The sequence below is a fragment of the Ips typographus genome, linkage group LG1, assembly GCF_016097725.1.
Source record: "Ips typographus isolate SLU linkage group LG1, UJ_Ityp_2.0, whole genome shotgun sequence".
NCBI lineage: Eukaryota > Metazoa > Arthropoda > Insecta > Coleoptera > Curculionidae > Ips > Ips typographus.
Genome location: NC_138422.1, coordinates 4,213,702 through 4,224,900, shown reverse-complemented (window position 1 = coordinate 4,224,900; position 11,199 = coordinate 4,213,702). Strand labels below are relative to the sequence as shown.

The 11,199-nt window shown below is 30.6% G+C and overlaps 1 long non-coding RNA gene across 1 annotated transcript; it reads right to left on the bottom strand.

Annotated features, from left to right (window-relative positions):
• Window positions 1-515: 515 nt before the first annotated feature.
• Window positions 516-11,026, bottom strand: LOC145726543 (uncharacterized). Its single transcript, XR_014177615.1, has 2 exons — window positions 1,483-11,026; window positions 516-1,428 (listed from the first exon to the last, which is right to left on the bottom strand). It is a non-coding gene; the product is annotated as an uncharacterized LOC145726543 (long non-coding RNA).
• Between the last annotated feature and the right edge of the window lie 173 nt (window positions 11,027-11,199).

Genomic DNA, 11,199 nt, shown 5'->3' with positions numbered 1-11,199 from the left:
TCAGTTCGGTAAATCTGGAAGGCGTGGTGGCCACCCACCGGCCTCCTCAGGCTACTTAAGTTATGGTTTATTATGCCCGTAATTCGTTACTTAGATTTGCTGCACTTGTACTGCCCGTAAACGTGCTTACTCATTTTCTTGTGACTGCAAAAATTATATTTTATCAATCACAGTTACGTAAAGTTATATAAGATTTCCGTCTTTAAAGGACTGTTATTCTTTCGACAATTCATCGAATACGGCGGTTTAATCACACGAGGATAATCAGACAACCACTTAAGTGGCTACTTTATTTAAATGACCACAAAATATGGGCGCTTCGCCTATCTTAAGATGATCTTAGGGCCTATTTACAAGATACTCCACTTTACCATAAGCTACCGTACTCGATTAGCGGCAATGTTAGACAAGAATACGAAACTCGCAATCCACAGGGTATTTTATGGTAAATGTTTAATGGGAGATAGTTTGTTGAAAGTTATTGTCGACTTCAACGAGGAAATAAAACGCAAACGTTAAGATTGGAATTAAAATTTTATTACTCAAATAACTAAACTTATAAAAGACGTTATAAATATACAAGATTAAAAATATCCCCAGTGGAATTATTACAAAAATCAAGGATGCGTCTTGCCAAAAATGCAAGAAGAGTTAACTTTTGTTCAAAGTTGGATTAATTTGATTAAGCTAACTATTTACTACTTTTATAAAAATGTACAAATTGGTAACCACGTTTGACTAAAAACTTAACTAATTACAATGTATGTGGAAGTTTGAGATGTTCAAAAGAACTTTACATTCAAATTCACCATGATTTTTGTGGATATTAAACAAGACAAAAGTGATCTCTTATTTTGAAGAGTTTCCAAACCAAGCAGTTACGAAACATACCTACTTTACGGCAGTGAACAAGTCTAAGTCGTATATTACACAATAAGTATTTTACACAAAAAAAAAACAAAACTTAAACTCTAAAAGGTAACTTACAAAAATTGCACAAAACACTTTTTCCAAAAACGAAAAAAAATGTTTAAAACTTGATATAGGAACACAACTCTAATAATATAAGTTCTAGGGGAGCAACGGTTTTAAATCAAATTTAAGTACATTTTAAAGTTTCTAAGTTGTAGGAATTAGTTCAGGTTGATTTTCTTATCAGTTAAAGTTAGAACAGTGCTCAGGTCATATATGTGCTGTTAATGTGCGCTATAGTAAAATTGTGTAAAAAATGCAGTAGGTATAAAAAAAAATCTATTAAAACTATTTTGCAGTAGAAAAGGTAAAAAAGGAACACATTTCAATAAGGTGTACTTTTAAATTTATAACTCTTCAATTAATAGACTAATACAAGTTTCTCGACTCTTGAATAATTGAATAATTCATAAAACCATTCAACAGAAGTTGTAAAATTATTTAACCAATTAAAATCTAGTATTTAAAGGCGGCTAAAGCCATTGGTGCGAATGGGTAGAGCTGCAGCACCGAGCCCAAAACAAGCGATGCGCGGAAATATCAGATAAAAATGTAAAATGCCGTACTATACAAAGCCTTGCCCACAATATATTGCTTTTCACCTTATTTGATCACTGGCATTAGATAAAACTTTAAGGAAATTGTTATTTTGCCGCTGTGGAGAATTGCCGCGCTTATGTAATGTTTCGGCCTGTTTGCTTTGCCAATGGTTGTAAAAGATGATTGACTAGCGCTGGAATGTGACCTGTAATAAAGATTTAGCGTAGGTTTAGAGATGTCAAGCAATAGTGAAATTCAATGATGCATTAGATAGAAAAAATTGTAAAATTGAGAAAAGGTTAAGCAACAAAAAATCGTTAAAAAAGAAACATTTTGAAATATTATGTGTTATATGTCATTAGAATGGTAATTTTAAGATCTTTTCGAAAATGAAATAATATATAAGGTGTTCCATTTGAAGAAAATAATAATTTTTATGTGCTTAAAAACCGTGTCCAAAAAAAAACTATTTTCACTACTGGATTCTACGCAAAAAGTTGCTGTAGAAATGTATTATCAGAAATAAAAAATAATGCACCTAGAAGACCCTAGACATTTTTGAAGAAAAACACGAGTTCTGAGAAAACCCCTACATCTGTCAAATGGTGACAATTTGAGCTTCAAACACCAACGGATCAGTTTTTACCTATCTCTATTAATAATAGCACTTCCCCTTTAAATGTGTCCAATTTGGCCCAAACTGTACAGTAAAATTTAACATATTATTTTATTGAGCTTCAGATTAAATACAAAAAATGAGCCTTTTAACTACTATTATATGCAGAAAATCAAGCAAAAATAGGATGACGTAACAATGTATCATAATAAACAAATATTTTAAATGTGACGTTTGCTCCTTTAATTGTCACATTCATAACCTTTCTATTCCATCGATACGTCATTCAATTTTATTTAAAATTTTGCCACATGTTTGACATAATAGTATTTTCAATTCTAATAGCATAGGTACAGGGTTGTCCATTTTTCTTGACTCACCCCTTTACCTTCTTCATGATGGAAAAAAAGTTCAGTATAAAAATTGTATTAGGATTTGTAATCTGTAATTTTTTATTATTGAAATTACTATTGCCAAGGTACCAGTACCAAAAAAGTTGATTGAAGCAAAAGAAGAAAGGAAGGAAAGCACGAACAAGTGAGATTAAGTGGCTTTATGTTAGTTTTATGAAAAAACATAATATTAAGTAAGATTACAAAAGTTAGTAAAATATAGCAAAATAATATAATTTTATGTCAAACCAAATGGTTTCGAAAAAGAAACGTCATAAAAGTGAATTAGAGTCCATTATGCAATAAATATACTTGTCATAAATTAAACTCTAATTTTTGTTACATAACTATGGTAAATGTAAATTTGACTTTAATTTATTATGTATAGTGGAACAAGTGTGTACCTTAATTACCTAGGAATTAGATTGAATATGTAAAACCACTGGACTAGTTGGTTCATAATAGAAATTGTGTAATAGTACAGAATAGAATTAGATAAAGAAAGGCCATATTTGTCTTTAAGACGATCAGGTGTTGACTATCTTTCTATAAAACGAGCCAATTGATAAATTTACTAAACATGCAGTAAATTAGGTTTAGTTTAAATTAAGCACTAAAAAAGAAAAACGATAGAAAATCAAGAAAGAAAAGCTAAGTTTCATGTTTTAAACTTGTCAATTGAAGGAACAACATTTCGAGATGTTGTCATTTACACTTTGGTAGATTTGAAACATATTACTTTTACAAGACTCACACCATTTTAGTTAAAATTGTTACATGAAATATTTATAAAACTTACCCAATATGCATTTGTTAAAAGGAAGCAATAGAGAAGAATAAAGTACGTGGAAGCAAAAACAGTTTAGAAACGTGACTGAAAATATAATTCAATATTAAGTTAATATTAATTATTATGAAAGTGACAGATCTTAAAATAGTTATTAAAACATTCGATAGTGCAAGTGAATAATTAGCAGAGAAGGAGAATGAGAACAATAAAAAGAAAATTAAAACTAAAGTTGCTAAAAGCAGATTTTGTTCGATAAATCGGTGCTCATATTAACAAAATTACTGAAAACCATATTAAATGGAAGAAAAGTAAGATTTAGCGCAATTCGTAAGAAATTAGTGTGTAAGGAGAAGGAGAATGTGCCAAACAAAAAAAGAAAAAGAAAGTAAAAGTGAGAAAAAAGAAATATTAGTCATTCACTACAAAGATGCAAAGATTGAGCATAAAGTCAAAGTTGACAAATTAATATACTGTGCAATAGGTAAAAAAGTGCTTTGCTAATTAGCTAGATCTACAAAAATGTTGCTTTATTTTCATTTAAGAATAAAAAATAAAACGTGAAAAAAATTAAATCAAAAATGATTGGTAGCTAAATGGCATTATGAGAAAAATATACTCCAAGTTATAGAAATAAGAAAAAGCCAGAAAAAGAAATTCAATTCAAGAAAAGAATAGAAGAAGAGGGGTTTCTTAATCTATTAGGATTCAATGCAATATTAAAAAAAAATCAATAAATACATCACATGTTTAAAACACGAGAATAAAGCAAAGCAGAAAACAAATAAAAGAATGTATAGTACCTAAAACCTAAGCCAATAAAATGTAAACAATATAATAGGTGATGAGAGAAAATTGCAAAACATGCAGTAAATAAGGTAGACTAATCAAGTGTTTCTAAAAAGAATGCAAAACACTAGAAAAGTCGCCATATGTAGCATTCAAAAATGCAGAAAATACAGATAAATTTAAAATAGAACAAGACAAGAAACAACAGTGTTGTAGTATGTACAATCCATTACAAAGCGGCAGTTGATAAGAAAGTATTTGAAAAGAAATATACCAAGACAAAATAACGTTTCCTAAATATCTGCCTTCTCCAGGGAATAAAAGTATTAATAGAAAAAATAATACAAAAGGGTAACTAGATATAAAGAGTTGTGGAATGAAGAGAAGAATAAGTAAAACAGAAAAAAGGATGAGAGAGTAAAGAAAGTTAAAAGGGGAAATGGCAAATAGCATCTAAGATGAAAAATTAAAATGCACACATTTAATTTCATGATGAATTTATAGAAATGAATGTAGGTAATTGAAAATAAGATTGTTGCTGATAAGATAGTATTCATTTAGTTTCAGTTTTAGTTGGCATAAAGAGTTATAAGTTATCATAAAAAAATCAGTAAGTAAAGGATGAAGATGTTAAAGAAATTGATAACAGAAAGTTGAGGTAAAATGTTTCAATGAAAATTAACATTAAAAAACGGAAATGGGTATATGATTTTCTGGACATATGAAGAAGTATGAAAAGCAAACAAGGACCATCAACCCCCGGTGTCGTGCAAATCGCAATAATAAAAAGTATCTAACGATGATAACACCGTAAATCAAAACATCATAAATAGTGTATATGGGAGTGCCTCAAGTACCGTCGCGTGGGCCAACCTGACTTCTCGTTATGGGTTGCCGTAATTCAGTTTTATCGGGCAGTTTGTTGTCTCGTTAATGGCCTCTGAGGCTCGAAACAATTATTTTTGCCGTTTGATTTTGCTGAAAGCACATTTTCCACTTGGATTTATCCCCCAATGTCGACTCACCTTTAAGGTACTTTTAAACTCTACGTTTCTATTATCGCGTCAATGGATTAAGTAAGAGATTGTGCGTTTCTGTTCCTGATAGAGATCTCAGTAATTTGTTGAGCCTTTAGGACTATTTTAGGGCGTGGCGATGAAAAATTAAGCCTTGACGCACGCCGGGTCATATTTCAAATCAGGAACAAATTTACAGGCACGATATCGAAAGTAGCCAAAAGAAGCCGTACCCTTGACTTTGATTTTATCTCTAAAAGTATTCAATAACACACCATTAGAACTATGCAGAAACAACTAAAAGTTACGTAACGTGACCGACAAAAATGCGAATGCCAGGCATTTTTTTCTTGTTGACCTTTGGCTCTAATTAATAGTTCGCCCAGTAGAAATAATACTTTCGTGGTAATCACTCACGCTTCATAGCCATTCAATGCGCTTATTAATAAACTCCTTTTTAGATAGAGATTGAAGATAGCAGCTCGCCGTATTAATATGATTATAATGTGCGGTAGACGTGCTAGGATTATTAATCAAAATGGCGAAACGCCCAGATTCCAATTTTTCCTTATAAGCTACATGTGTAAAGTTTAATTGTTTGACGGGTAACATAATTATGGTTATAAGCGCTGGGGCACGTAAATACAGATTAGGGTTATATCAAACCTTTATTGGCTAATACCACGGCTTTATAATGAATGAAATGCGTTGTGAAATAATTAGTTTATGCGTCAATCACATATACAAACAGCAAAACGTATATCAAAAAATGTGATATTTAAATTTGCGGATTATATTAATAAAAGGGAAGCATGATAAATACTTCAAATGAACTAATATGATGTAAGAGTACTTCCAGCCCAACTAATAAAAATACTTTGTTGAAGGAATGCCAGAAAACTTAATACAGTATTAAAATGAAGAAAGAAGTTGTATTAATATTCAACAAAGCAAAAGCAAAAAAAATAAATAAAAAAAAATAAATAGACAGAAATGGTGAAGAAATTAGAACCAGCACAAGAAGAACAGAATCTTGGTGGGATAAAATGAGAATAAGATAAAGAGTTAGCGAGAGAGAGAGAGAGAGAGAGAGAGAGAGAGAGAGAGAAGAAATAACGCTTTTAGTAGGCGGTAAGCGGTAAAAATAAAAAAGAAATTATAGTTTAAAGAAAGTAAAAGAAACAAGCAAAGTATTTGTTAAACGCCTAGAAAAAATATAGTACAAAGTGATTAATAGAATTTCTTTCGCCCCCTTAACCTTACTATTTGTGAATTTAGCAAAAAAACACGAGATGCTGGAAAACTTGAGAGAGTATTAAAATATAGAAAATTGAGAAAAAGCTTTGCAGGGAGGAAGAGAAATAAAAATAACATTATATAAAAAAGCAGAGTAATGAAAAATAGTGTAAAGAGAAATGGTCGAGAAAACAGAAGTAATTATTTATAGCAATAACGCTTTGTAAAGTAAGCTAAGGTAATAAACGTTGCAGAAAATTACGCCTTAAAGCAAATAAGTGTTAAATGCAAAGGTGCGACAGATTAAATAAAGTAAAATAAATCAGCAAAATATTTGCTAAAAGCTTATATAGAACAGAATTAAGAAAGGTTAAGAAAATATTAGTATACACAAAAACCTTGAAGTTTTTAGTGTTTTACACTACTTGCGGTTTCCTATAGAAAACATAATACAAGGTTAATACAAAATAAATGCTTGATCGCAGTGAGCTAATTAGTTAAAAAGATAAGAAAATTTTGTTATAAATACTGTATGAAGATGATGTTAATGTTAAGTAAGAAAGTGAAATCAAGAACAAAGCTAGAGGCATGAGTGAAAAATGTACTTTTCAAAGGAAATGGCAAGCAACATGAATTTGAGACAAAAGAATAATATTATTAGTAAGAAAAAAATACGTTTTTATGTATAGATGATTAGTCGATGATTGTAGACAAAGAGAGTAGTAGAAACAATAAAAACATCAGACAAGTAAGCTTTAAGAATTTGAATAAGGAAGGTGTGTTAGTAAATATAGTTAAATTATAGATCAAATACGACAGAAAAAGAATAAATAAATATGTATAATAAATAAAATGCAAAGGGTAGAGAATAAGGCGTCATTATGACGAGTAAACCAGAAAGATAAATTAGTATACAGAGTAACAAACAAATAAACAATTTTTTGAGATTAATGCAGACGAAAAACAGATGTGTAGACAGATAGAAATGTAAAAGTGTCAGATGTATGATAAAAGTATTAGTTAAATATATAACTAATAGTTTTGTAATGTATGTATCATAATAATATACAGAAAAGTAACATTTTAGTTTTTGTTATACTTATACACAAAAAGTCAAACAACTGTGTAAACGAGATAAATAGAATAGGGAGTAAATAAGGAGAAAGAAAGGAATACAGATAGAAAATTCGCACTTACACAAAATAAAGCGTTAACTAAACTTCTTCTTAGGTATCTCAAAAATAGGAAGAAAATTAGAGAAATAAAGTTATTTCATGGGAACACTAAAGAGATTACTCATTATTACAAATTCATTTGTAACTTTTTTATTCTATTATATTTATAATAATACCCAACACTTGGTTAGTTTTTGTTTTAGTTTAGAAGAACTAACGAATTTTGTTAAGTTTTTCCGTCGTAATAACGGTTCCCGTGCCCACAAAATGGGATTTTTCCCCCATTTTGTTAATTATATGTTATTTTTTTCTTTTTCTTCAGGTTGGCTTTGTTTAAATAATGTTTTATTAAAATTACTTCACAACGGGTCTTGCTATCTATCCCTGTATAGAAAGACAGTAACAAGTGTTGTTAAGTAACGTTAAAGCTACTGATAATGGGCATGTCTCATTGTTTGTTTTTGTTCTTTATGTTGGTAGCAAATTTGTGACGTCACCCTAATGCTTGCTACTTAAAGTTCAAAATCTACAAGCACAACTTCAACATTCATTTCGTTCACAACTAATTTCTATTTTATCAAATTTGGCCATATAACAAAAACACATCTCAAGGTTCTGAAAGCAAATATCTAAAAAAATAGAAAGTTAAGGTAAAGATAAAGCAGCCCTTGCTATTCAATAGTCAACTTTTTGGTACTACTAAATAGCAAGGCCTCTACATTCCAAATATTGACAACAATGATTTTGATGTCGTTGTTTCGAGTGTGTTTCTGTGTTTTAATAATCATAATCCACAATATGATTACAACTATTTGACGCAGAACAATGTAAAACTACCTGTTTTGTCTCATTTGCTACCCAGCTCACACACTTTGATAAAGGCCGATACCAGGTCACCATAAAATGTTTTCAAATACCACACGTGACTTACCTAAAACTAAAACTACAAACCTTACAAAATTATCCAAAAATATATTTAAATATACAATAGAGAATTGCATTCTAGTAATGTAAGAAGAATTCAAAGGAGAGAAGAAAAGAAGAAAATAAGGTGCCAAATTTAGAAGATATGATTTTTGCTCCAAAAAATGTATTCTACTGGAGACCTGGAGTAAAAAAAAATTCTAAAAAAGGGAAGACAAGAAAAAAGCAAAACTGTAAGATGACTTTTGCTCCAAAAATTGTATTTTATTAGAGTAAAAGAAGAGTATTTAAAAGGAGATAAGAAAAGTAAAAGAATTGAAAGAGAAGAAAAGAAAAATGCGGGTAATCCATACGAGCGAAGATTAAGCCGTTACGAGATGCAAAAAACTTCAAAAAAGAAAGGTCGCTCCTTTTTAACTAAAAGAGGCAAAGTTCCAAAGCTAACACAACCACAGAAAAAAACCCGAATAATAAACACAATGAGAAATCATTAATTAAATATACGACAATATCCATCACAATACATAATGTGTTCAGCTGAGTGGCAAAGAAAATTTAGTTATTTACACTTTCACGATTCGAAAAAACTGTTTTTACCAATAATGAGCCTTAATGAGACTTATGTATATTAAAAAGTTAATAAAACAAAAAGCAATAAATTCAGGCTACTAATATTGATGGTTTTTAATTGGTACACATAGTGATTATTGAGTAGTACATAATAACATGCAGATGCAATTAATTCAAATGCACTGTTTGACTTAATGATAATATTTACATAGAGAGTGAAGAAACACTTTCATTTAAAGCTACAGGAAAAAAATAAATTATTAATGGAAAGTCTTTTCCGCAATATAGGAAAGTGTATCCTTCATTTTCGTAAACTTAAACCACTTGAATTTTTGTGTCTATTGTAATTTTACTATAAACCTTTTTACTAATAAGGCAATTTGGTTCTAAAACTGGAGTGTAAAAATTTGCATCAAGCACGATTACATTTCTAGTTATGCGGCAACTGCCTTTTTATTTGAAATTAATTCTTCTTTTCTACCGCAATTAAAAACATAACAAGCTCCGTTATTCCATACAACAAAAATAAATTTTCTGCAATATCTTACACTAAGAAGCTTATTAGATAAACAAACACGAGTTTCTTTGTCTCAATTAATTAAATAAATGCAATAGGGCGGATGCACTTTTTGGACGAATTACTGTGCGCTCAATCAGCTTTGAAATTACGCCACAAGTTTTTGCGAGCTTTCTCCTTTTACACACCTTCCGTCTTCCACAAAATAATAAAGTCATACCGACGGCAAACAAAAGAAAACAATAGAAAAATTTAGTCCCATCATGGTCGAATCCGTAATAGTGCTAGTGAGACGACGTAAATATCTAAAAAACAACGATTGCAGACGTACAAAAAGGCTTGTGGTAAGAAGAAAGTGATCCAATCGAGCGTAAAATAAGTGGAAAGTGATTTTTATTAGATCGATTCACAAAAATAAGTAAAACCTCTGCAAATAGACCATTTACTTTAAATGTAATATGCTGCAGGGTTTTTAGATACATCTTTATAAGACAGTCGAGCGTAATCTTTACAAAACTACTTGGTTTAACGAAAGTTTGAAAACGTAATTATAGAACCGTGTTTCTTCACTTCAGATTGAAACTTAATTAAACCATTTTTATATAATATTTACTGGGCAATCACCTTTAAGCTCTGGTCCAATGTGCATTCGAATAATAACAAACAAGATATCAATTAGCCAGTGATTAAACGTTTGTCATGTTTAACTGCGATTCTTCAATTCCTCTAATTAACTAAACGCTTTGGTGAGAGGCTATTTGCTGAACCAAATATGGGATTTCAGACCGATTCTTCGTTTCCTGGCCGGATTGATCGGATTTTATTCGAGCTAATGGGAATTTTTCGGATTTTTGCCTCGTCAATTGAAAGAGATTCAATTGAGAATTTCTAACAACATAGTTTTTTTCTGTACAATAGGAATGCTCATTGTAGTGAAATTGTTCAGCATACGAACGATCTGCTTTACCATCCAAGTGGAAATGGCATTCGTCCGTTGAATTCCTTTTAATATTGACACCCTGCGCTGGTACTCTAACGGAAAATTCGCTTAACTATCATCGATCGGATGAACAGTACCCAAAGGGTCCAAGAAATGCAGTTATTCAGTACCACCCACTTCCTGGGTACTGCGGGTTCTAGTTTGACGTATGACCTCGCCGTACTGGTTACGCCTGTTCTTTTGCACTACCGATAATGGTTATGTTACGCTGGGGCTGTAATTAAATGAACAATACTAGTATTGAGTGATGGTACTTGTGGTAGCAAGTTTTGAAGCGTAGGTACGTGTTAACTACTTCACATTCCATTGTTTGCGTATGAAACAATTTTAAAATTCGACATTAACACGATAATATTAATTTTAAAATTAATAGAATTTTGATGTAATCAATTATCGTGTTCGCCAAGTTATATTAATAACCAAGAGATCTCTGGACTTAGGAGATTAACATGAAAAACTGGTTCTAACTCATTTGCACCTGTACGGTTTAATTGAAAAATATATCCTTTTATTAGATGTTAATAACAAATATTCGAATTTCACTTTTAGAAAAAAAATGTATAGTAAAACTTACATATTCCAAAAACTACTGAGAATCGGTATAAGGTTATTAACAAAAAAATATTATAATTTATTAATTGATCTAAAAACATTTTAATAACACA